The 22,960-nt window shown below is 44.6% G+C and overlaps 1 long non-coding RNA gene across 1 annotated transcript; it reads right to left on the bottom strand.

The window, feature by feature from the left end:
• Window positions 1-5,244: 5,244 nt before the first annotated feature.
• Window positions 5,245-21,128, bottom strand: LOC121043690 (uncharacterized). Its single transcript, XR_005796980.1, has 4 exons — window positions 20,600-21,128; window positions 10,257-10,482; window positions 6,608-6,658; window positions 5,245-6,419 (listed from the first exon to the last, which is right to left on the bottom strand). It is a non-coding gene; the product is annotated as an uncharacterized LOC121043690 (long non-coding RNA).
• Between the last annotated feature and the right edge of the window lie 1,832 nt (window positions 21,129-22,960).

Raw genomic sequence — 22,960 nt, 5'->3', positions numbered from 1 at the left:
TGGATATCATCTGATTAAATCACAAGTGCCTATAGTAAGACACTTCTCGTTACTATTTTATAAATGAAAAAAAGTGGATTAATATTGTACGCTTAGTCAGTGGGGAAGCCAAGGCTTAAATCTGTTGAGACATCGGCTACCATGCTAGACCACCTTTTCATATTTCAATTAATCCATTTAAACTGGTGTCAATATATACAGATAAAATTATAGATAAACTAAGAGGGTTTGGATTAGGTAACTAATATATAGTTACTCAGAATCTTCAAGAACAGCAGCTGGAAGTGGGAGTGAAATAAGGAATGAGAGGAAGGAGTTTTCCCATACCCAAATAAAAGAAAATGTGTAGCACTGAATTCAGCAAATATTTCCTGAGGAACTACCGTGTGCTCAGCCCTACACACAATACAAAGGAAAGACCCAACCCTCGTCTGGTCAGGGCTTTCATTCTTGTATGAACACAAGTAACAATGATGTATTAACCGCATTAGGGTACAAAGTACTGGGGATAGGCTTGCCAGATTTAGCAACAAAATAAGATACCCAGTTGAATTTGAATTTCAGATAAACAATAAGATCACTAGAAACAGTCGCTTATCTGAAATTCAAATTTGACAGGGTGTCCTGCATTTCACATGGCAAGCCAAGAAGTGACAGAATTGCAGTCTGAACAGAAGCAGAGACAGAGGCAGGAGGGCTTATACAAGGGTTCAGAGAATAAGTAGGTGATGTATTTAAAAGAAAGAAGAATAGGAAATAAGGCCAGCAAAGTAGGTGAAGCCATGTTGAGAAGATCTTGAGAGCCAGGGCAGGAGAGAAGGAGGAAGAGGAACCAGTAAAAGACCAGTTAGAAAGGCAGGTGGAAAACCAAAGGAGTAGAGTGCAGTGTTCTGGGAAGCAGTAGAGAAGACTGGCCAAGGAGAAAGGGGCAACCTAACAGGTCTGGTCTTCAAATGCAAATGTCACATGCTCCAAGGAGGTTCAGTAGGAATAGGAACCATGAAGCTCACTGAATTCAGCAACTGAGCTTATCCGATGAACATTAAAATCACGAGGATGGGTAAAAGGGTACCCTTTTTACCCATCGGGTTAACAAACTTCAAAAAGTTTGAAAAGAAGCAATGTTGGGGAGTGAGGGTGAGGGAAATAAGACGTGATGGTGGGAATAAAAATTCTTAGCCTCTTTGAAGGCAATTTGACTAAATAATCAGTGTAATATACGAAAGGCCAGTGCTATGTGTATATTGCACACCAGGTGCTCTTCTAAGCAGTTTTATGTGTATTAACTCATTCAATTTTCACAGCAACCCTATGAGGAAGGTACTACGACAGATGGGGAAAACTGTTGCCCAGAGTGGCTAAGGGACTTGTCCACGTTCACCCAACTGGTAGTGGCAGAGCCAACACTTGGCTCCAGGCGGTGTTCTACTATACTACACTCCGTCAAAAGTCTAAAATATGGCTACTCTAACACAGAAATTCCCTAAGAATATGTTCTACCAGAATATTTGCACATGTGTGCAACGGCAACTGAACAAAGTTATTAATTACAGCATGGTTCGAAAAACAATCTGAATGTCCATTAGTAAGAGACTAATTAAATGCATACTGGGAGCACCTGGGTGGCTTAGTTGGTTGAACGTCCAACTCTTGGTTCGGCTCAGGTCATGATCCCAGGGTGGTGGGATCGAGCCCTGTGTTGGGCTCTGCACTGAGAGTGGATCCTGCTTAAGATTCTCTCCCTCTCCCCCGCCCCTCCCTCCTGCTCTCTATCTCTCTCTGTAAAATAAAAAGAATAAAAAATAAACCATATTGGTACAACCTTACAGTGGAAAACTATGCAGCTCTTACAAAGAATGAAGTAGATCTATACATATGCGTATTTCTGAGATACACGGTTATCAACCAATCAATATCAGTCTCTGAGATACATGGTTAGGTGAAAAAAGCAAGATGTTGAGCAACGTGTGTTACTAAGGCAGTCAAAAAAATGAATATAGATGTATACGCACACACATCTATGCTTGTACATACAAAGATTACTTTGAACAGATGTGTGCCGAGGCGATCCAGAAAACAGTTGATTCCGTGGAAGAGAGTAGTCAGGGACAAGTGGGAGGGAAGGAGGCTTACTTTCACCTCATTCCCTTTGGGGCTATTTGAATTTTTCTCCTTGTGCATGCACTGCCTTTTGAAAACAAGCCAAGTTTTTTAGGTTTTAAAAAAGGGATCCTGGCAGCCAGTGGTCTTGTAGCTCTCCCCACTTTATAATGTGCACTCACGTGCATGATTTTTTTTTGGATCCTCAGTCTTTGAGGAAAGCCTGATTTACTCCTTTCTGGAGAGTCGTTTTACAGACACGAAAAACTCCAATCAGAGACATCCTTCTGGAATGGCCTCTCTGGACCAGCAGAGCTGCTGTAGTGGTGCTTTTGTTATCCTTAGTGAGAGGCAGAGGCCTGTGGGGTTAGCTGCCTCAGCACGCAGAGCTCCCCCCAGTAATTAAGCAACCCCAAACCTGACTGCAAGGCTTTTATAAGCAGCTTCTGCAATGTGGTTTGGGGAGAACAGAGTGACTAGGGGTTAATCGAGGCGGGTGGGGAGAAATGACTGCTGACTATGGTCTTTGAAGAAATTTGGTGAGGAAAAGGAGAGAGACATGAGGGTGGAGAAAGGCAAACTCAGAGAGATTGTGTGACCAGTCAGTAATGGGATGAGCTGGGTCTTTGCCAATCACAGGTCTAGTGTTTTATCTTAGCTCTGCTGGAGGGAAAACCATGTGTCCTTAAGGCAAGTTCCTTTTTTTTTGTTTTTAATGTAAGTATTGCACAGTATTTGAATACAAGTCTGGATGTAAAAAAATTTCATGCAGTGTGAATAACACAAAAGCCACATCAGCCCCACTCAGTTTCACGTTCCTTACCAAAGGAACCTACCATATCACATTGCTGTGGGTTTTTCTGAGATGTTTTTATATGCACAATTATGCCTAAGGTATAGTATATATGTAATATATATATTGTATATAATATATATTTTATATATATATATGGCACAACGTATATAATATCTACATATCAATATAAATCTCCAATATGTGTATTTGGAAACACAGTTTGGTTTACAGAAATGAGATCATTCTACGTATGTGCTTGTATATGTACATATGTACATGTAATTTTTTTTTTGTTTAAAATATGTCTTGGGGCTATTTTCATGTCAGTACATATTGATGTGCTTTATTTTTTTATAGCTGCTGCATCATATTCCATAAAATGTATTTAGCATAGCTTATTTAACCACACTACTGTTAACGAATTGTAAGGCTTCTTATACATTTTTACCAACATGAACAATGCTGCGGTGAATATCCGTGTGCATGCTTTTATGTGCAAACGTTCCTCATGTTTTTCTATGGTAGTTAGATACCGAGAAATTGGATTGCTGGGATGAAGGGTATGCACAATTAAAATTTTGATGGCTACTACCTAATTGTCCTCCAGAATGTGCATACCAACTTAGATTTCCACCAGCAATATACTGGAGCATTCTTTTCCCTATATATCAGCTCTGGACATTATCAAACTTAAATTTTTGCCAGTGTGACAAGTGAAAAATATCTCATTGTTGTTTTTTATTTTTCCTGTCCTCAATTACTAGCCAGCATCTTTTCATATGCTAATTGATAATTTGTTGTTCTCTTTCTTCTTCTGTAAATTGTTCACATCTGCAATGGATATTTCCATTATTTCACTGGCATCTGCCCCTTTCCCTCTACGATTGTATAACAGAAATTCCATCTGGGTGGGACAGACCCTGTTCCCAGCTCTAGTGAGTGCCATAATCTAATCAGCACAACCTGATTAGATTTCCCATGTGATTGAATCAAAAGCCCTGTGTATCCAGGCTCAGACCAATCAGGCAGGAACATGTATGTATTCCTCCAGTATAGTAGGCACAGTGCCTAGGGCCCACAGTCTTTTTAAGACTTAAGAAAATGTCTTGGGGCACCTGGGTGGCTCAGTCAGTTAAGCATCCCACTTAGGCTCATGCCATGATGTCACAGTTCATGGGTTCGAGCCCCTGACAGCTCAGTCTGGAGCCTGCTTCGGACTCTGTGTTTTCCTCTCTCTCTCTCTGCCCCTCCCCTGCTTGTGTTCTTTCTCTCTCTTAAAAATAAATCAACATTAAAAAAAAAAAAAAAGACAAGATAATGTCTTCATTTTTTTTCCTAGAATTAAAAGGAAAAAAATGAACTTTTAGGTTAAAGAAGAAGCTTCAGTATTTGTTATGGACTGAATTGTGTTCTCCCCAAATTCATAGGTTGAAATCCTAGTCCCCAGTGTAATATAGTGTGCCTATATTTAGAAATAAGGCCTTTACGGAGGTAATTAAGGCTAAATGAAGTCATAAGAGTGAGACCCTAATCCCACAGGACCAGTGTCCTTCTAAGGAGAAAAAGGGATACTCAAAAGTTCTCTCTCTCCACGTCCACACAGACTAAAGGCCATGTGAGCACACAGCAAGAAGGTGGCCATCTGAAAGCCAGGAAGAGAGGTCTTACTAGACACTAGCTGATGGGCCCTGCAGTCGGGCCTTGGCATTCTCTTGGAACAGGCCTTTAGAGTAATGACAGGGAAAGAAGACTGCTCTGGGTTGTTAAGTGTGCTAATGTGAGGCTTGGCCCGGCTGTAGCCACTTTGCTATTACAAGGGAAGCTGACATACTGAAGAAGATAAAGGTCACAGAAAATGCAGTCAGAGCTCTGAGCCTTCATCCCTAAAAAAATTAAGAAAAAAAATTTTCTTTACCAAGTAATACAAACATGCATTCCATTTTAAAAGTTAAATAGAAAATTTATTTTTAATAAAAGTAGTCCTTGGTGGCTCAGTCAGTTAAACACCTGACCCTTGATTTCAGCTCAGGTCATGATTTCATGGTCTTGAGATTGAGCCCCTGTGTGGAGCTCTGTGCTGAGCGTGGAGCCTGCTTGGGTTTCTCTCTCCCCCTCTCTCTCTGCCCCTCCCCTGCTCGCGCTCCCTCCTCCCTCTCTCTCAAAAAACAAAAACAAAAAAAAAAAAACTTTTAAAAAAGCAGTCTTTTATCCCCCCCCTTTCCCTACCCCCCCCCCCCCCCCAGTGGCAACCTCCCTCATCTCTTCTGGATGCTTCCACAGTATTCATGTGTCTTTATAATTGCTGTTTTTGTTTTTACTCTAATTATAATAACAGGAACTGACACATGTAAAGTGCTTAATAAATGGTAGCTTTAATGTCAGAAATCATCAAAGCAACCCAATGAGGAAAATATTATTCTCTTGATGAGGAAACCTGAGCTCCAGAGAAGATGTTACTTTCACGAGATTTCACACCTTGTACGTGGCCGGAGTCAGGATTCAAATCCAGAGCCCAGGTCTTAACCACAGTGATTTATGTATCACCTGCAACCATAGTTTTGAAAACTGCCAGGTTGGAATGTGGCATAGTAGAACTTGCTAAGAATAAAGGAGGTAAGGCGTGGTGACGATGGGGACCCAGATTTAGCGGGAGGCCTTAGAATAGGGTTGCCTGATAAATTACCTGACACCTAGTTAAATTTGGATTTCAGATAAACCATGCATAGTTTTTAGCAATAAGTAGGTACCAACCAAAAAGTTATTGGTCGTTTATATGAAATTCATATTTAACTAGAGGTCCTGATTTTTTTATTTGGGAACTAAGGGCATGATTCCAACTGGGAGTTAAACCCCCAGCGTGGAGCCTGCAACTAGAGCATCTGCGAGGAACTGTGGTAAATCCAACCCCTGTCACTAGGCGGCAGTAGAGAACCGAGCAGGACAGGGGGAGGGACTACAGGTGTGTGCAGAGCAGGTCTAGGGAAGGGCCTTGTGACTGCCAAGGATCTCAAATCAAACCACAAAAGAAGAAACAGGCAGGTCACAGAAAGAACAGCTTATGCATGACTAATAAACGTGAGAAGAGGCTGAATCCCATTCATAATTAAATGAGTAAACCTAATGAGATGTTTCCCACCTCTCAAATTGGCAAAAATAAAAATATCAAAAGGATTAGTAACACTCAGTGTTGTGAAAGTGTGAGGAAATACCATGTGAGTGGAGACTGATGCATCATCTTTGGATTAATATCAAAATCAAAAATGCATGCTGCCTTTAGCCAGTGATTTAGCTCTTTCTTAGGGATTTATCAAACAGCTTTGCTCATACGCAGACATTCATTGTTGTACTAGCCAAAACCTAGTACAGCCTAAATATCTACCCAATGGGGACTGATTAACACGTGGTAACATATCCAGGTAATGGGATACCATGCAGCCATTTAATGAATGGTGTAGATCTGTGGTATATACATCTGTTGGTGAGCAGCACACATACACCGATGAGGAAAGAATTCCAGGATATTCTGCCAAGTGAATAAAGCAAGAGGAACATCATCATACAGAGTTTTTCCAGTTTGTGCGTAACGGAGAGGGGAGGGAGGAGACCGATTTATAAATTCATTGAACATTTTGTAAGGATATCCAAGAAACCATCCACAATGGTTCTCCCTGGGGAGGGAGGCAGGGGGTGAAGGATGGGAAGGAAACTTACTGTGCACTCTTCTCCTCCTCCTTCTTCTTCTTTACCACAGACAGGTATTACCTTAGAAATTTAAAATAAAAAAGAAGTTTGAAAAAACAGAGAATGTCAGTGTTAGACTAACAGAAAGAAGGAAAAGTATCCAAAAAAATAAGATGGAGAAAGAAATGGACTCAGCCTTGGGGTGCCTGTGTGGCTCAGTCGGTTGGGCGTCAGACTTCCGCTCAGGTCATGAGCTCACGGTTCGTGAGTTCGAGCCCCGTGTCGGGCTCTGTGCTGACAGCTCGGAGCCTGGAGACTGCTCTGGGTTCTGGGTCTCCTCCTCTCTCTCTGTCCCTCCCATGCTCATGCGCTCTCTCTGTCTCTCAATAATAAAGAAACGTTAAAAAAATTAAAAAAAAAAAAAAAGAAATGGACTCAGCCTCTGGGGTTGGAGTGAGTCATCAGGCAGTAGCAAGCTGGGCAGGTCTGTCCAGAACACCTAGAAAAAAACCTTTGGTTTCCAGGACGCCTGGCCTGGCCTCCCTTGGCGTAAGCTGGGAAGATGATCACAGTTTCAGGACTCAAGAAGCTGCTGGGGGCTGGACTTGCCCACTGGCCCCTTCTTGGGCAGCTCAAGGATAAGATGACATTCATAAAAACTTTAGGTGAATGAGGCCAGCACAGGGCAGGGCCTGAAACCTCTTTTCACCTGAGTACCTTTCTTCAACTAACACAATCTTGGACATCACTTACATTTTAAATTTCACGAAGAGTTCGTGGTCAGCTTAGCCACTCAGGCTAGAAGATGAACAGTAGCAAGGAAAGAAATGCAGGGGGGCCTGAGGTATGGGCAGTGCTAAGGGAGGGAAACAGGAAGAAGTTTAGTCCAGGAGACAGAGTTTAGAATGAGAACAGTGGGTCTCAAAGTGTATACTCCAGACAGGGCCCTAAACATTGAAAAACGTAGACTCTACCTCCTACCACTTAAGTAATTGAGAAACAAAAAGGTATATGGGGCGCCTGGGTGGCTCAGTTAGCTAAGAATCTAACTTCAGCTCACGTCATCATCTCATGGTTCATGGGTTCGAGCCCCGTGTTGGGCTCTGTGCTGACAGCTCAGAGCCTAGAGCCTGCTTTGGATTCTGTGTCTCCCTCTCTCTGCCCTCCTCTGGTCCCACTTTCTCTCTCTCTCTCTCTCTCTCTCTCTCTCTCAGAAATGAATAAATGTTAAAAAAATTTTTTTTAAACAGGTATGGAAGTCCAGCAAAGTTCTGAATTTTCCCATTGTGATGACTCTGATCTTTTAAATACCAAACATAAAATTCTTTTCTAACGTTTCTGCTTCCCTTATTTGCTGAACTTGTGCTTTAGTCTCTCCACTGGATAACTCCTCGCTGTCTGCAGACTACTGGTATTAGAATCATCTGGCTTTATTTATTTTTTTTTTAATTAAAAAAAATTTTTTTTAACGTTTATTTATTTTTTGGGGACAGAGAGAGACAGAGCATGAACGGGGGAGGGGCAGAGAGAGAGGGAGACACAGAATCAGAAACAGGGTCCAGGCTCTGAGCCATCAGCCCAGAGCCCGACGCGGGGCTCGAACTCACGGACCGCGAGATCGTGACCTGGCTGAAGTCGGACGCTTAACCGACTGCGCCACCCAGGCGCCCCGGAATCATCTGGCTTTTTGATGGCTACGTCCGTGCTACTAAATGGGAAGCTCTGGAGGTGGGTCCAGGAAAGTGAATTTTCACCAGATGAAGAAATAAGAGCAATAATAAATATGGTCATAGCTGGTCTCCAAGGTGCCTCCATGACTTTTGCCTCCTGATATTCACACCCTTGTCTAGTTTCCTCCCACATTGTACCGGGGCCAGCATATGGCAAAAGTGAAGCCATGTCACTTCTGAGATTAGGTTATGAATGATTTAGGCTTCCATCTGGAGTGTCCGCTTTCCTTCTCTTTCTTGGATCTGTCACTCTGGAGAACCCAATTTCTGTGTTGTGAGCAGCCCTGCGGAGAGGCCCAAATAGCAAGGATAAGAAGCCTCTGTCCTGCGATGAATGGATAAGGAAGATGTGAGACACACACACACACACACACACACACACACACACACACACACACTGGAGTATTACTCGGCACTCAAAAAGAACGAAATCTTGCCATTTGCAACTACGTGGATGGAACTAGAGGGTGTTATGCTGAGTGAAATTAGTCAGAGAAAGGGGCGCCTGGGTGGCGCAGTCGGTTAAGCGTCCGACTTCAGCCAGGTCACGATCTCGCGGTCCGTGAGTTCGAGCCCCGCGTCGGGCTCTGGGCTGATGGCTCGGAGCCTGGAGCCTGTTTCCGATTCTGTGTCTTCCTCTCTCTCTGCCTCTCCCCTGTTCATGCTCTGTCTCTCTCTGTCCCAAAAATAAATAAACGTTGAAAAAAAATTAAAAAAAAAAAAGAAATTAGTCAGAGAAAGACAAGTGTCATATAACTTCACTCATGGAATTTAAGATACAAAACAGATGAACATAAGGGAAAGGAAGCAAAAATAATATGAAAATAGGGAGGGGAACAAAACATAAGAGATTCTTAAATACAGAGAACAAACTGAGGGTGGCCGGAGGAGTTGTGGGTGGGGGGATGGGCTAAATGGGTGAGGGGCATTAAGGAGGGCACTTGTTGGGGTGAGCACTGGGTATGATATGTAGGGGATGAATCACTGGGATCTACTCCTGAAATCATTATTGCACTATATCTAACTAACTTAGATGTAAATTTAAAAAATTAGAAAAAAAAGGAGCCTCTGTCCCACTAAGAACTGAAACTTGCCAACAACCAGGTGACAGGTTGGGAGTGTGTGATGAGTATGGAGATGACTATTGTCCCAGGCCACCAGCTGACATCTTGGCAAAAACCTCATGAGAGACTCTGAGCCAGATTTCTTTATCTCTGCTAAGCCACTTCTGGATTCCTGATCCTTAGAAACAGTGAGATAATCCAGGTCTATCTTTTTCAGCTGCTAAGTTTAGGGATAATTTGTTAAGCAGAAATAGATAACTAATACAAGTACCATTTGTTGAAAGCTTACTATGTATCATGTTCCTTCCAAGTGTTCAACAAACTTTATTCCACATGAATTTCTCAACACATTTGTGAGGTAGGAATTATCAGACCCATTTTACAGGGGAAGAAACTAAAGTTCGACACCAGGGCTGACATACCACAATTGTGTATATAAAGCTCAAAAGAGAATACCCAAAATGTTAAGGCGAAATATCACAAACTAGTACTCTTATAAATATATATATATATATATATATATATATATATTTATATATATAGATCTTACCTGCACTGTGATGGGTGCAATAATTATCAGAAAAAAATTTATATTTCTTGCAAAAAATGCACTCCCAAATGTCCTCAGAGGAGCTGAATTAGTTGACCATAAAGCATAATGTTTTCCATTTAGATTTTGGAGCATTCCTGCCAAATGCCGCGTTTTAAAATTTAGGCACAACGAACACTAAGGCAGCCTTTCTGACAATTAATTGCCATTAAAGCAGTTTCCCTCTTTTGTGAGTTTGTTTACTTATTTGCGTCAATAACATCACGCCATCAGCACGAATGACCGAAAGGAAAAAAAAAAAAAAAAAAAAGGCCAAGAGAATTTAAATGACTTACATGGATTCTCACAGTGGTTAGTTGACTTGCTAAGCCCGGAATGGAGCCTGGGCCTTTAGACACCTGCACTGGGGCCAATGACTATAGCTTGAGGTTTTCTCTCTTTACTTGGTGAGCTCCTATCCGGTTCCATGCATTCCAGTCATATACACAAGGTGGGGCTGGGCTGCAGGTCCTGAAGGCGCCTTGGATGTCAGTGTCGACTTTACCAGCTGCATGACGTGACCTTTGGGAGGAGAGAGGGAAGCTGTGGCTTAAGGGGCTGAATGTTATTGGACCCCTCCCACCAGCTCCTCCGCCTGTGCTCATTTCTGCTGTGCTGGGAAGCAGCGGTAGACCAAGCAGGGAGTGTGAGAACCATCTACACCTGACATCAAATCCTGGCTCTCCCAGTTTCTTGCCGTGTGATCTTAGACTCGCAACGTGGCCTTTCTCTACCCGAGCTCCTTATTTTCACTAATTAATTAATGCATTCATGCAATGACACGTTTAGTTAAAAATACTTATTGAGAACTTACTAGGCATAGAATTACGTAGTGGACAAAACAAAGTCCCTTGTCTTCAAGAGCGTTCATTTCAGCAGATGTGGAGGGTCGTTGGGGAGGCAGACAACAGGAAAACTCATAAATTATGTCGCGTGGTGATGGTTGTAGGTGTCATTAAAGACAATAAAAAGAGGGCAACATGATAGAGTGACTGGGGTGCTGCTTATCTGTAAAAGGAGATGGTAATTCCTACTTTACAGGGTTGATCTAAAGATCACATAAGATGTAACATATGAAGCGCTCGGTGTTGTGCCTGAGACAGAGTACTATAATGGTCACAATTATTGAGTCCTTGTTATGTAATAGACACCATTCCAAGTAGCACAGCTATATTAACTCATGTAATCACCTGGTTTTAGGGATGAGCTAAGGCACAGTTATGTTGCATTACTTTCCTAAGGTCAGATAGTAAACAGATAGTAGAGTTGGAACATGAACCCTAACATTCCGACCTCAGAGCCTATGTTTTCAATGGATTTGCTAGACGTCAGTGGTTCTCTCTGCCTTCTATAACTTGATTTATGGAAGAGGGAGGGACCCAGAGTGGGGCATATTCAATTTTGTTGGAGATGGGGGGCTGGAGGCCAGGTGGGACCTAGGGCAGCTTGTGGAGCAAATGCAAGGGCATCTGGAGAGTGAGTAACCATGTGACCTGGTGATGCAAGTAGATGACAAAGAAGTTGACAGCTGAGGATAATGAAGTCGTGAGATACTGGGACGAAGAGGGTGCTTAATTAGCTCAGGCTGCTGTCACACAATACCATAGACTAGGTCACGCAAACAATAGATGTTTCGTTTGTCGCAGTCCTGGAGGCTGAAGTCTGAGGTTAGGGTGCCAGCACAGTTGGGTTCTGCTGAGTACTCTCTTCCTGTCTTGCAGACTGTTGTCTTCTAGCTGTGTCTTCAACATGGCAGAGAGAGAGGACAACCTCTCTGGCGTCTCTTATGAGGGCACTAATCCCACCATGATAGCCTTACCCTCATGACCTCACCCAACCCTAATTGCCTCCCAAAGGCCCCATCTCCAAATACCATCACATTGGGGGTTAGGGCTTCATTATAAAAACTTGGAGAGGCATACAATTCCGCCCATGGCAGAGGGGATGGACAGGACCTATGGAACTTATTGCCAGAATCTAGATCCACAAAGCTTTCACGGGCAGGAATCTAACAGAGATTAAGCATGATAGGAGAAAGGCCAAGCCCTGGATTTGAGGGGAAAAGTTGCAAAGTCAAAGACTGGAAGAAAATATTTTGGATTTAATTAACAACAAGTTCAGCCCAAGCAGGTAGGGCAATGTGGCCACCAAAAGAGCTGACCTTTCTCCTCTGGCCAGATGCAGACATTCTTGGGACAACATTATATTTGGGCACTCCCACAACACAGTCCTAAGATGTTTTAGGAAGAGCTGTAGTATGGGGTCTCCCTACCCCTAGCACCTCAAAACAAATCCTTCTATCTGCAAACCTCTTCTCCAGGTATTTTCAAACAGACTGTCAGCGGGGCGCCTGGGTGGCTCAGTCGGTTAAGCATCCGACTTCAGCTCAGGTCACGATCTCACGGTCCGTGAGTTCGAGCCCCGCGTCGGGCTCTGGGCTGATGGCTCAGAGCCTGGAACCTGCTTCCGATTCTGTGTCTCCCTCTTTCTCTGCCTCTCCCCCATTCATGCTGTGTCTCTCTCTGTCTCAAAAATAAATAAGCATTAAAAAAATTAAAAAAAAAAACAGACTGTCAGCTTATTATTTGTCGACTTTCCGAAGTGTGGACGTATTAATTTTTTAACTATGTGTTACATAATGTGCCACTATATGCTAGGTCTTTGTATGATAATAGACAGCAGGACTTAAAATTTAAGAAAAATACCTGAAATTTTAATTTGAGAAAATTACAGTTAAGAACAAGCCCAGGATTATTTTATTTTAGTGGTACGAAACCACTTTCAGGCCAGCTCACAGAACATTTAGGAATCCCTGGAGTCCTGCAGGGACACTGTTTGAGAACCATTACTTTACAATCGTCTCTATTCTTTTTTTTTTTTTTTAATGTTTATTCATTTTTGAGAGAGACAGAGACAGAGCAGGAGTTGGGGAAGGGCACAGAGAGAGAGGGAGACACAGAATCCGAAGCAGGCTCCAGGCTCTGAGCTGTTGGCACAGAGCTCGCACTCACGAACCGTGAGATCATGACCTGAGCAGAAGTTGGACGCTTGACTGACTGAGCCACCCGGGTGCCCCTAATCATCTCCATTCTTGTCAACAATGTCACCGCCTCATTAACTGTGGACTTTTTCCCTCTGGCCACAATATCCAGTCCTTCCCCTTCTCTCTCTTCATCATTTCCCCCTGACCTTCATCATTTCTAATTCTCCTCCCTCCATGGGACCCCGACGGGCTATATGGCATGTATACTCAAACATTCATTCCTTCATTTATCCAGCAAGTATTTTTGAGAACCTACTATGTGCCAGGCTCTATGTTAAAAACTGATGGTACAACGATGGCCAGAACCAGGCGCGGTCTCAAGTCTTATGGGACTTCTAGTCTAGTTGGGGAGAAGATCAGCAGGTCCAATTAATTACGCTCATGATTTTAAATTGAGATGACATCTACGAAAGGACAAATTGAGGGGCGCCTGGGTGGCTCAGTGGGTTGAGCGTCTGACTTCAGCTCAGGTCATGATCTCAGCGCGGAGCCCCTGTTTCAGATCATCTGTGCCTCTCTCTCTCTCTCTCTGCCCTTCTCCGGCTCACGCACACTCTCTTTCTCTCAAACATAAATTAACTTTAAAAACGACAACAACAACAACAAACCATCTCTCCATAAGTGAGTGGATAAACAAATGGTAGCACGGCCGTAAATGGAATATTATTACAAACAAACAAACAAAGAACAAATTGATACAGGTGTGAAAAGGGCAAATACCAAAGGCTGCTAATAAACAAGTTCGGTCACCTTTATTCGTAAAGTTACAGAATCATAAGGTAGAGAAGTCATAGGGAGATAATTATCACAAGTTGGGGGGTGAATTCAAAGTCTTAGGATAAACACAGTATATAACTTTGAGTAAATAGCCCAGTTTCACAGCACAAACATTGTAACAAAAGTAGTTTCCTATAAATATATTTATGGTCTCAAGGTTGTTAGTCAGCAATCCTTGAAACCATGAAAACCAACCTGTCCTATTATAAAAGTCATTTGATAGTAAACAAAAAACTCAAGTTTATAATGACAGGATATAAATAAATATAGGTTTAACAGAAACTTTACGGTAACTGATACATCAGTATTCTCCATGCTTTTCGTTACCCAAGATGTAAGGCCAGCTAAGCACTTTATCTCCAAGCGCCTATGTCCACAGTCTTAGAAGATTCCTCATTGGGGCACCTGGGTGGCTCAGTCGGTTAAGCATCTGACTTCAGCTCAGGTCATGATCTCATGGTTCATGAGTCTGAGCCTGTCATCGGGCTCTCTGCTCTCAGCACAGAGCCTGGTTTGGATCCTCTGACTCTCCCTCTCTCTGCCCCTCACTCGCTCATGTGCACATGTGCTCTCTCTCTCTCATTCTCTCTCTCCCTCCTCCCTCTCTCAAATATAAACAAACATTTAAAACAATCATCTCTCAACCCTCTACTGCCACTACTCCGACTTACATCTTTTCCAACTTTCTCCTGAGCTACTAGGACAGCTTCCTGATTGTTCTCTTTGCCCCCAGTATTGACGGTGCCATCCCACTCTCCATACTGGTTGCTTTCAAAAAATGAGCTTTCTACAGTGAGAATCTGTTCGTTCACCCCCATCTGCAAATCTTCACGGCTCTCCCTGCACTTGATCATGATTTGAAACTTCTTGGCAGTGCAGGCCCGCCACAATCCAGTGCCCAGACACACACCTCTTCCTGCGTCATTTCCCACCACCCGCCCTGGCACCCTATGCCCCAGACGTACCTAGTCACACTCTGTCCCACCTTTATGTCTTTGCACATATCCACTGTTCTGCCTGGTAGACCTGGCTTAGTCTCCAAACCCTGGAAAACCTTCTCAGACATCTGCGGCTGCGGCTGTGGGTAGTGTAAGTTACCCTTCGGTTAACCCTTTCTTTGGTGCCTCTTTCATCACGAGTCCCCGCAGCTATTTATTGATTTCTATGCTTGTATCCAGCACAGAGGTGCTCAAACTTCAGTGTGCATATGAATCCTTTGGGGAGCCCATTAAAACACGGATGCCGGAGCCCCACCCCAAAGCTACTGAGGCAGAACTCCTGCGTGAAGTTCCGTCATCTGTATGTTTAATAAGCTTCCCAAGTGACTCTGATGCACTGCAAAGCTTGGGAATGTTGAGAAGTCCCACTTGTGTTCAGAAAAGACTGTTGCCTAAGTCACTGCAGGCAGATAAATGCCCCCCCCCCGCGCCCCCCAGAGGAGGGTAAGCACTATATACCGAGCACTTATTCAGATCAGGTACCTTATTTACTTTTCTCATTAAACTCCCACAAAAACTCTCTAAGGGAGCTACTCATTTCTCCAAAGGAAATGGAGACTCAGAAAGATTAAACCATGTGCCCAAGAGAAACTGGGTGGTGCTGCTGCCCTCCAGAGCTGCTTCTATGACATCCACACTGCCGTGGCCAGTGCCCCTCTCTCTCTCTCTCTCTCTCTCTCTCTGTGCCTCATTTTTCATGGTGCCCAAATGCCTGCTGCTGGCCTAGAAGAAATGGGAAAAATATAAGTAATATGGCCCTGTTCACTAAGCTGAAGTCTATTTAAAGGATTGGCCTCAATTCTGAGATTTTCTTTTTCTTATTTTAGGGTTAAAATGTTTTTTTTTTTTCCTTTACAAAGTGATGGTGATAGCATTTGTTTTCCCTTTTTTAGTCTTTACGCAGCAAAATAAAAAATTGGCAACCCTGGTTCAGTGTCCTTTTTTCTTAAATTAGACTTGTTCTGGAAATCCTTAAATGTGGCACTGCCGATTTTAATGCAGTCTTCCTTCTACAGTGTGAGCCTGTTTCCCTGGCTCATCCTGCAGCAAGTGGAGATCACTCATAACACTTCTCTGCACAGTGGAGTTTTGGATATTGTTGCCCAGTGGGATATGTATGTGTCCGTGTGTGTCTGTGTTAGTAACGGAGAAGAATGGGCAGATTTTTCAGGGATGGGAGAACTGCTCAGCATCCCCACTTGACTGCTGCCTTTCCTCCCTTTCTGAGCCTGGCTAAGTGGGGTGGGGGGTGGGGGTCGGGAGCCATTACGGTCGGGGGTGGGAAGAGGGGCATGGGCACAATTCTAGCTCTTTTGTTTTGCAGTCTAAACCCTATTGTAATATATGAGCACAACATGCTCCCAAAGCCCTCTCTTGTCCTGATGGGGGGGCAGAAAGCCGAGCTGGAATAGAAAGGGGTTTGGAGAGGGCTGAGGTAACACAAATAATTCTCCTGGCCCCTGCGCGGGGTGCCATAACCTCGCCGCCTTTGCCCTGGTCCCATTAGGAGGAATCCCCTGGAGAAAGTCCAACCAGTCACTGTTGTCCCTGCCCAATTTTCTGGTCTAGGGAGATCTGAGGAGAGGAGGCAGCATGGAAATGGGAAGCTGAGGCCATGGTCATTACGTTGGCCGTTCCCCCTAGACTGTGAACTCCATGAGGACGGGGAAGGTCTGTTTTGTTCATGTCTGTGTCCCAGATACGGCCTGGCCCATTGTAAGTGGTTAGTAAATACCAGTTACATGAATGAATGGTTGTATCTGAGTTGGGTAACAGATGAAGGGCCTGGGCAGGGGACATCATGTGTTTGGGAAGATGGGGTCTTTGAGAGGAAGAGACAGGAGGGTCTGCTCTGGCCTGTTACCCTAAGACTGTTCCTCAAGCACTGGTGTTAAGGGGATAATTACTCACTCAGGGTTCTGGGGCTTAATGAGTGGGATCATCTAGGGTTTTTGTGTTTTTTCTTCAAAGACTATCCTCTTGCTCAAACCCCAGATAGTTCTCCTTTCTTGTTTCTACTTCCTCACATTAACATCCCAACAAGGAAGAAGGAACAACACAAAAAAACAACCCTGAGAGCGTAGGGTCTGGATGGAGAGGGAAGGTGATGGACTGAGGTTGGTGAGACAGCTGAACTTGGGTGACCCCAATGTAGGACTGACTAAAACATTTGAACTTCACAGAGCTAGGGACTCTAGAAGCTTGGGTGTTAGAGGTCATCCAATCCCATACACCCCATTGAAATCAGGGATCCCTCCTGGGGCATCTCTGGTATTGAACCACATTAGGAGACCCTTGATTTGGTAGCTTTACAGTCAGAGAAATCCACTTAGGTGTCAAGGCCTCATGATGCCCTTGTCAACAGACAAAGGAAAGGAAAGAGGAGTAAAAACCCAGCTGTATCTGTCCCCAAGACCAGAAGTCAACCAAAGATCTCAGAATGTCCTTAGGGACACTGACCCACATACTATCTCAAGACAGCATTAAAATTTAGCCCTGAGTGGGGCACCTGGGTGGCTCAGTCAGTTGGGCGTCAGACTTCGGCTCAGATCATGATCTCGCGGTCTGTGAGTTCGGGCCCCACATCAGGCTCTGTGCTGACAGCTCGGAGCCTGGACCCTGCTTCTGATTCTATGTCTCCCTCTCTCTCTCTGCCCCTCCCCTGCTCACACTGTCTCTCTCTGTCTCTCAAAAATAAATAAATGTAAAAAAAATGTTAAAAAAAAATTTAGCCTTGAGTGACTGGAAAGATGAGTCCTGCTAAAATCTTTGTCTTTTTTTCTAAAGGCTCCAGGAGCAGACCCTGCATCATGGGCTACACCAGCAACTCCAGGGCTCACCTGCCAGGCCCACGTGGGCTCCAGCATGACAGAGGCATTCTGGAATAGATGTCTTCACAGGAAGGGTGACACCGGGATTTTGTTTGTTTTTTTAAAAATTTTTTTAACGTTTATTTATTTTTGAAACAGGGAGAGACAGAGCATGAACAGGGGAGGGGCAGAGAGAGAGGGAAACACAGAATCGGAAGCAGGCTCCAGGCTCTTGAGCCATCAGCCCAGAGCCCGACGCGGGGCTCGAGCTCACAGACCGCGAGATTGTGACCTGAGCTGAAGTCGGATGCCCAACCGACTGAGCCACCCAGGCGCCCCAACACTGGGATTTTGTATTCCTAGGCTGACTCCTGTAAGCAGAGAAGGACCTGTACGAATGCCCTGGGCTGGGATTGGGGGAGTTGAACCTCATACAGACCATGAGTTGATGAACCACCCAGTCAGGAATGGAGATGAGTCATTGTCCTCTGTCTTCAAAGCTTTTGACCTACCACAATGGGGAAGCAGAACTACCATCTGCCATGTGTCCTAGAAGGAGGTGTCCAAACACAAATCCGCATATCATCTGTGTCTGGGTGTGTCTGTCTCTTTCCTTGTGAGTGTACTTGGCCATGGGTGTATCTGGGTACAGCCAGATACATCCTCAGCATATCTTTTCACCTGCGTGTTTGTTTCTTTTCTGGTTCTCCTTTTTTTCCCCTCTTAAATATCAGGTCCCTCGGGGCTTGGTCTGGTCCGTCTTCTCTACTCTCTCAAGACCTCTCCCTGGTTAATCACATCCACACATCTTCAGTATGGCTATGAATTCCAAATCTATATCCCTATCTTCACCTTGGTCCTGAGCCCCAGATTTGTATCCAGGTCCTCCCAAATATGCACTTGGCTGACACACATTCAACTTGCTTCTAACAACTCACCAATGATCCCACAGTGTTATCAGAACTTCTGAACTTGTCACACCCTCCTGAATGCCTCTTCACTGGTATCTAATTTTCTTCCCTAGATTCACAGGTGGGACAGGAGTGGGATGGGATTTGGTAGGGTGGCTCTGAGAGTTGGCTAAAAGGTAAACAATTTAGAGCTGGATGACAATGCCACGTGGAGTCAGCCAGGTGAGCACAAAGTATCCTGTTGCAAAACCACAGGAATCAGAGGTACTGGGTTAGCTAAGCCCCACAGGAGAAAGCGAGGCTAGCCCAGAATGATGGTTGGTCACCATTTTTATGCGTTATCCATGTTTCTGGTGTGTAAGAGCTGGGAACAATCAGAGAAGCTAAGCGACAGAAGACACCTAGCTTACTGTCACCTATAGATCGAGACCAAACTCTTTAGCAGAATATCCCTATCCTTTGTGACCTGGATCATGCTTACTTCTACAGGCTCACTCTTTCCACTTTTCCAGCTTATGCCAGTACTATAGGCATTTCCTAGAGTTCAGTGTGTCTTTTGGGCTCCTATGTTCATGTGCCATTGCCTTTGCCTAGAACGTTATTTCCATTGACGTTTACTCAGTAAAGACCAATTCAACCTTTTGGAGTTAGCCCCAGTTCCTCAATGCCTCCAGGCACAACGAGTGATTCTGACATCTTTCTAATGTCACCTGAAACATACCTTTATACCTAAATTATTTCAATTGCCACACTACATAATAATCATTTACTTGCCTGCCTGAACTGAACTGTGTGCTCTACAAGAACAGAACCTATATCTTACTGCAGTTTTTAGCCCCCAGCATCTAAATAGTGGATCGTACATACTTGCAGCCCAGTAAACATTTGTTGGATGGATGAATGAATGGGTGAATGGACTTACACTCTTACAGGGGAGATAGACAAGTAAAGAAAAAAGTTACAAAATTGTGAGGAAAAGACCATGCTAACAGGTCATTTTGGGTACAGAAAGGAAGGGATGCCTGATTTCAGGCCCCTATCCCACTTTCTGTTCCCTGTAATACGCAATTCAACACAAAAACACTAAACTGTAAAATAAAATTTAATTTAATTTATTTTCTTTAAAATCTTTTTAATGTTTATTTATTTTTGACAGAGAGAGACAGAGCATGAACGGGGGAGGGGCAGAGAGAGAGGGAGACACAGAATCCGAAGCAGGCTCCAGGCTCTGAGCCGTCAGCACAGAGCCTGGCGTGGGGCCCGAACTCACAGACTGAGAGATCATGACCTGAGCCAAAGTTGGACGCTCAACCGACCGAGCCACCCAGGCATCCCAATTAATTTATTTCCTTAAGTAGGCTTCACGCCCAGTGCAGAGCCCAACTCATGGCCTGAAGATCAAGACCTGAGCTGAGATCAAGAGTCAGATTCTTGGGGCGCCTGGGTGGCTCAGTCGGTTAAGCGTCCGACTTCGGCTCAGGACATGATCTCCCGGTCTGTGGGTTCGAGCCCACATCGGGCTCTGTGCTGACAGCTCAGAGCCTGGAGCCCACTTCAGATTCTGTGTCTCCCTCTCTCTCTGCCCCTCCCCTCCTCATGCTCTGTCTCTCTCTGTCCCAAAAATAAATAAAAACGTTTAAAAATTTTTTTAAAAAGTCAGATGCTTAACCGACTGAGCCACCCAGGTGCCCCTAAACTTTTATTTTTGAAACAAACAAGAAGTCTTATCCATAGACATGAAATTGCATAAGCTCCTTCTTTTTGGGAAGGGGGCATCACCTTTGCTTCGTTGGCAACTGTATCAGTCCAGGTGCGTGCCTGGGTGGCTCAGTCAGTTAAGCGTCCAACTTCAGCTCAGGTCATGATCTCGCAGTTCATGAGTTAAAGCCCTGCCTTGGGTTCTGCACTGATAGCTCAGAGGCTGGAACCTGCTTTGAATTCTGTGTCTCCCTCTCTCTCTGCCCTTCCCCCGCTCATGGTCTGTCTCTCTCTTTCTCAAAAATAAACATTAAAAAAAATACAACAGAAGAGAATGTAATGACTCTTAGCAGAGATGTGGGCAGGGTTAAGGAAAACAGTTAAGGCTGGAGAGGCACTTACCTAAGACCAGCAACAGCAGAGAGAGGTTGCCATCCCTAAGTCTGAGGTCCAGCGCAGGAGCCTGGAGGTGTAGCCATGGAGAAGCACAGCCATCGCCAGAACTTCAGCTCAGCCCAGCAAGCTGGTGAGGGGGAACCCCACCCATGCTTTCCTTCCACCTTCAGATCTGCCTCTGACTCTCATGAGCCAAGCTCGGTCAGAAGCCAGAGGGCAAGTGAGACCTGGAAATACAGTTCATAGAGGTCAGTTTCCAGGGGTAGGGTAGAGAAGGGCCGAGAATGGAACTGGGTAGTGAGAGGACAGAGAATAACCAGCATTGGGGGATATGCCCCTGCTTTGCATGTGACCCATATATATGATTATTGCCCATGGAGTAATCAAGCATTGGCTCAGGCCCTGCAGATGACATTTCTAGGTCTTATGTAATTGGGTATTTGGGTATCCAAGCTTATTAAGATCTGTGCCACTCAATTAGTAGGTCCGGGGTAGGACAAGGGTATGTACGTTTTTAAAAAGTTTCCCAAGTAATTTTGACAGGTCTCGCTCGTTAAGAACCACTTTTATAGGGGTGCCTGGGTGGCGCAGTCGGTTAAGCGTCCGACTTCAGCCAGGTCACGATCTCGCGGTCCGTGAGTTCGAGCCCCGCGTCAGGCTCTGGGCTGATGGCTCAGAGCCTGGAGCCTGTTTCTGATTCTGTGTCTCCCTCTCTCTCTGCCCCTCCCCCATTCATGCTCTGTCTCTCTCTGTCCCAAAAATAAATAAACGTTGAAACAAAAATTTAAAAGAACCACTTTTATAGTCCCATTCTCTCATGTTTATCACAGGGAAACTAACATGAAGAAAAATGAAAAGTGCCCTGACTCAGCCATGCTCTGAGAACTATCCCTTAGGTGACAATAAAGGGTTTGGCTGGAAAACTGAAATGTCTGCCCATATCTTCTAGCCCTATTTCTCCATTTTCTGATGAGGAAACACAGGCTCCAAAGATGGAATGATGTGCCCAGTTACACAGCTAGGGAGTCACAGAGATTTACATAGCTAGTAAATCACTAGCACTAAGTACAGTATTGGTAACTCTCAATCCAATCTTTTTCCTAGGCAGGACACTGCAGGAAGGTGTGTGTGTGTGTGTGTGTGTGTGTGTGTGTGTGCGCTGCACCAAGTCCCCAGGGCAGCAATTCTAGTTTCCCATTCTGGTAAGGTAGGTCTCCCCACAGACCCTGACTACGGATAAAGCAGGGCAGGCAGAGTTCACTGCCCACTGAGGCTCTATGCAGAAGGGGCCTGGAGGTGATGGGGGAAGGCTGTGGGTGACCCCCAATCTCAAGTCTTGATTCTCACCCTATTGCTCCTGGCTTTGAATCGCTGGTTGTCAATTCCATCACTGAAAGAGGGCTCCTCCCCACTCCAAGTGGGTGTCAGGTCAGCACAGGCTTTGGGGAAAGCTGGGCAGGTCCCAAAAGAGAAAGAGGCCCATTGTGGGAGGCTCACAGAAGGTAGCCTATAGGCTTCTCCTGGCCCAGCATGAGGTTGGGGTCCAGCACTAGGGCCTTAGTGTCATCCCAGGATGTTTAAAACTCCTTGTTGGCTACTAATTAGGGCTAATTAGGGCTGCTTACTCCCTCCCACCCAACCCGAGTCCCCAAAGCCTGGCACACAGCTACTTCCCTCCTACTGCAGGTCAAAGACCCCCGGTCATACTTTAAGAAGTATCTGAAATCTCTGTCTTCAGGAAGCCTCTTGGATTTGTATTTCCTGACACCAACAGCCCGCTCGTCCCCATCCTACACAACACGTTGGGCTTGGGAGGAAACTTACAGATTATGCATTCATCTTATATATAAGGAAATCAAAGCCAGAGAGGGGAAGTGATTTACCAATCACACAGCATGCAAGTGGCAAAACTGGGACTAGATTTCAGTCCATTTGCATACTTGTCCACCCATGTCATTCCCATGATTCTGATGAGACTTGGTTCCAAATGTGCCTGTGTACCTTTAGTCTGTGTAATACAGACATTAAATTTGCTTAAGCCGGATTTTTGAGAAAGTTAGTATACTCCTTCGGGTCCTTAAGTATGCTCAGGTCTGCCTGTCAAGTCATTCTGGTATGTTCTCATGTTACTGTCTTCTCTGAGCTATGAGAGGCGTGTGCCCAAGAGCAATTAAGTATCGGTGCTCCGGAGGCTGCTGCGTGCCTGTATATGTGTCCCTGTTTTTACCATGAGGGATGGGAGTCCAAATGCGGTTTCTGGGTTTGTGTCTGAGTACTTGTATGATGCCTAAAGGTAATTGTGATTCTGTACATGTTTGTATATACGTTAGGACTACGAGTCTATGGACTGCTGTGTACCTATTTGAG

Source organism: Herpailurus yagouaroundi, unplaced genomic scaffold (assembly GCF_014898765.1).
Source record: "Herpailurus yagouaroundi ecotype Mexico unplaced genomic scaffold, PumYag 187, whole genome shotgun sequence".
In the NCBI taxonomy this organism is placed as follows: domain Eukaryota; kingdom Metazoa; phylum Chordata; class Mammalia; order Carnivora; family Felidae; genus Herpailurus; species Herpailurus yagouaroundi.
Note: the sequence above shows the minus strand (reverse complement) of the source record. Positions and strands in the feature narration are given on the sequence as shown.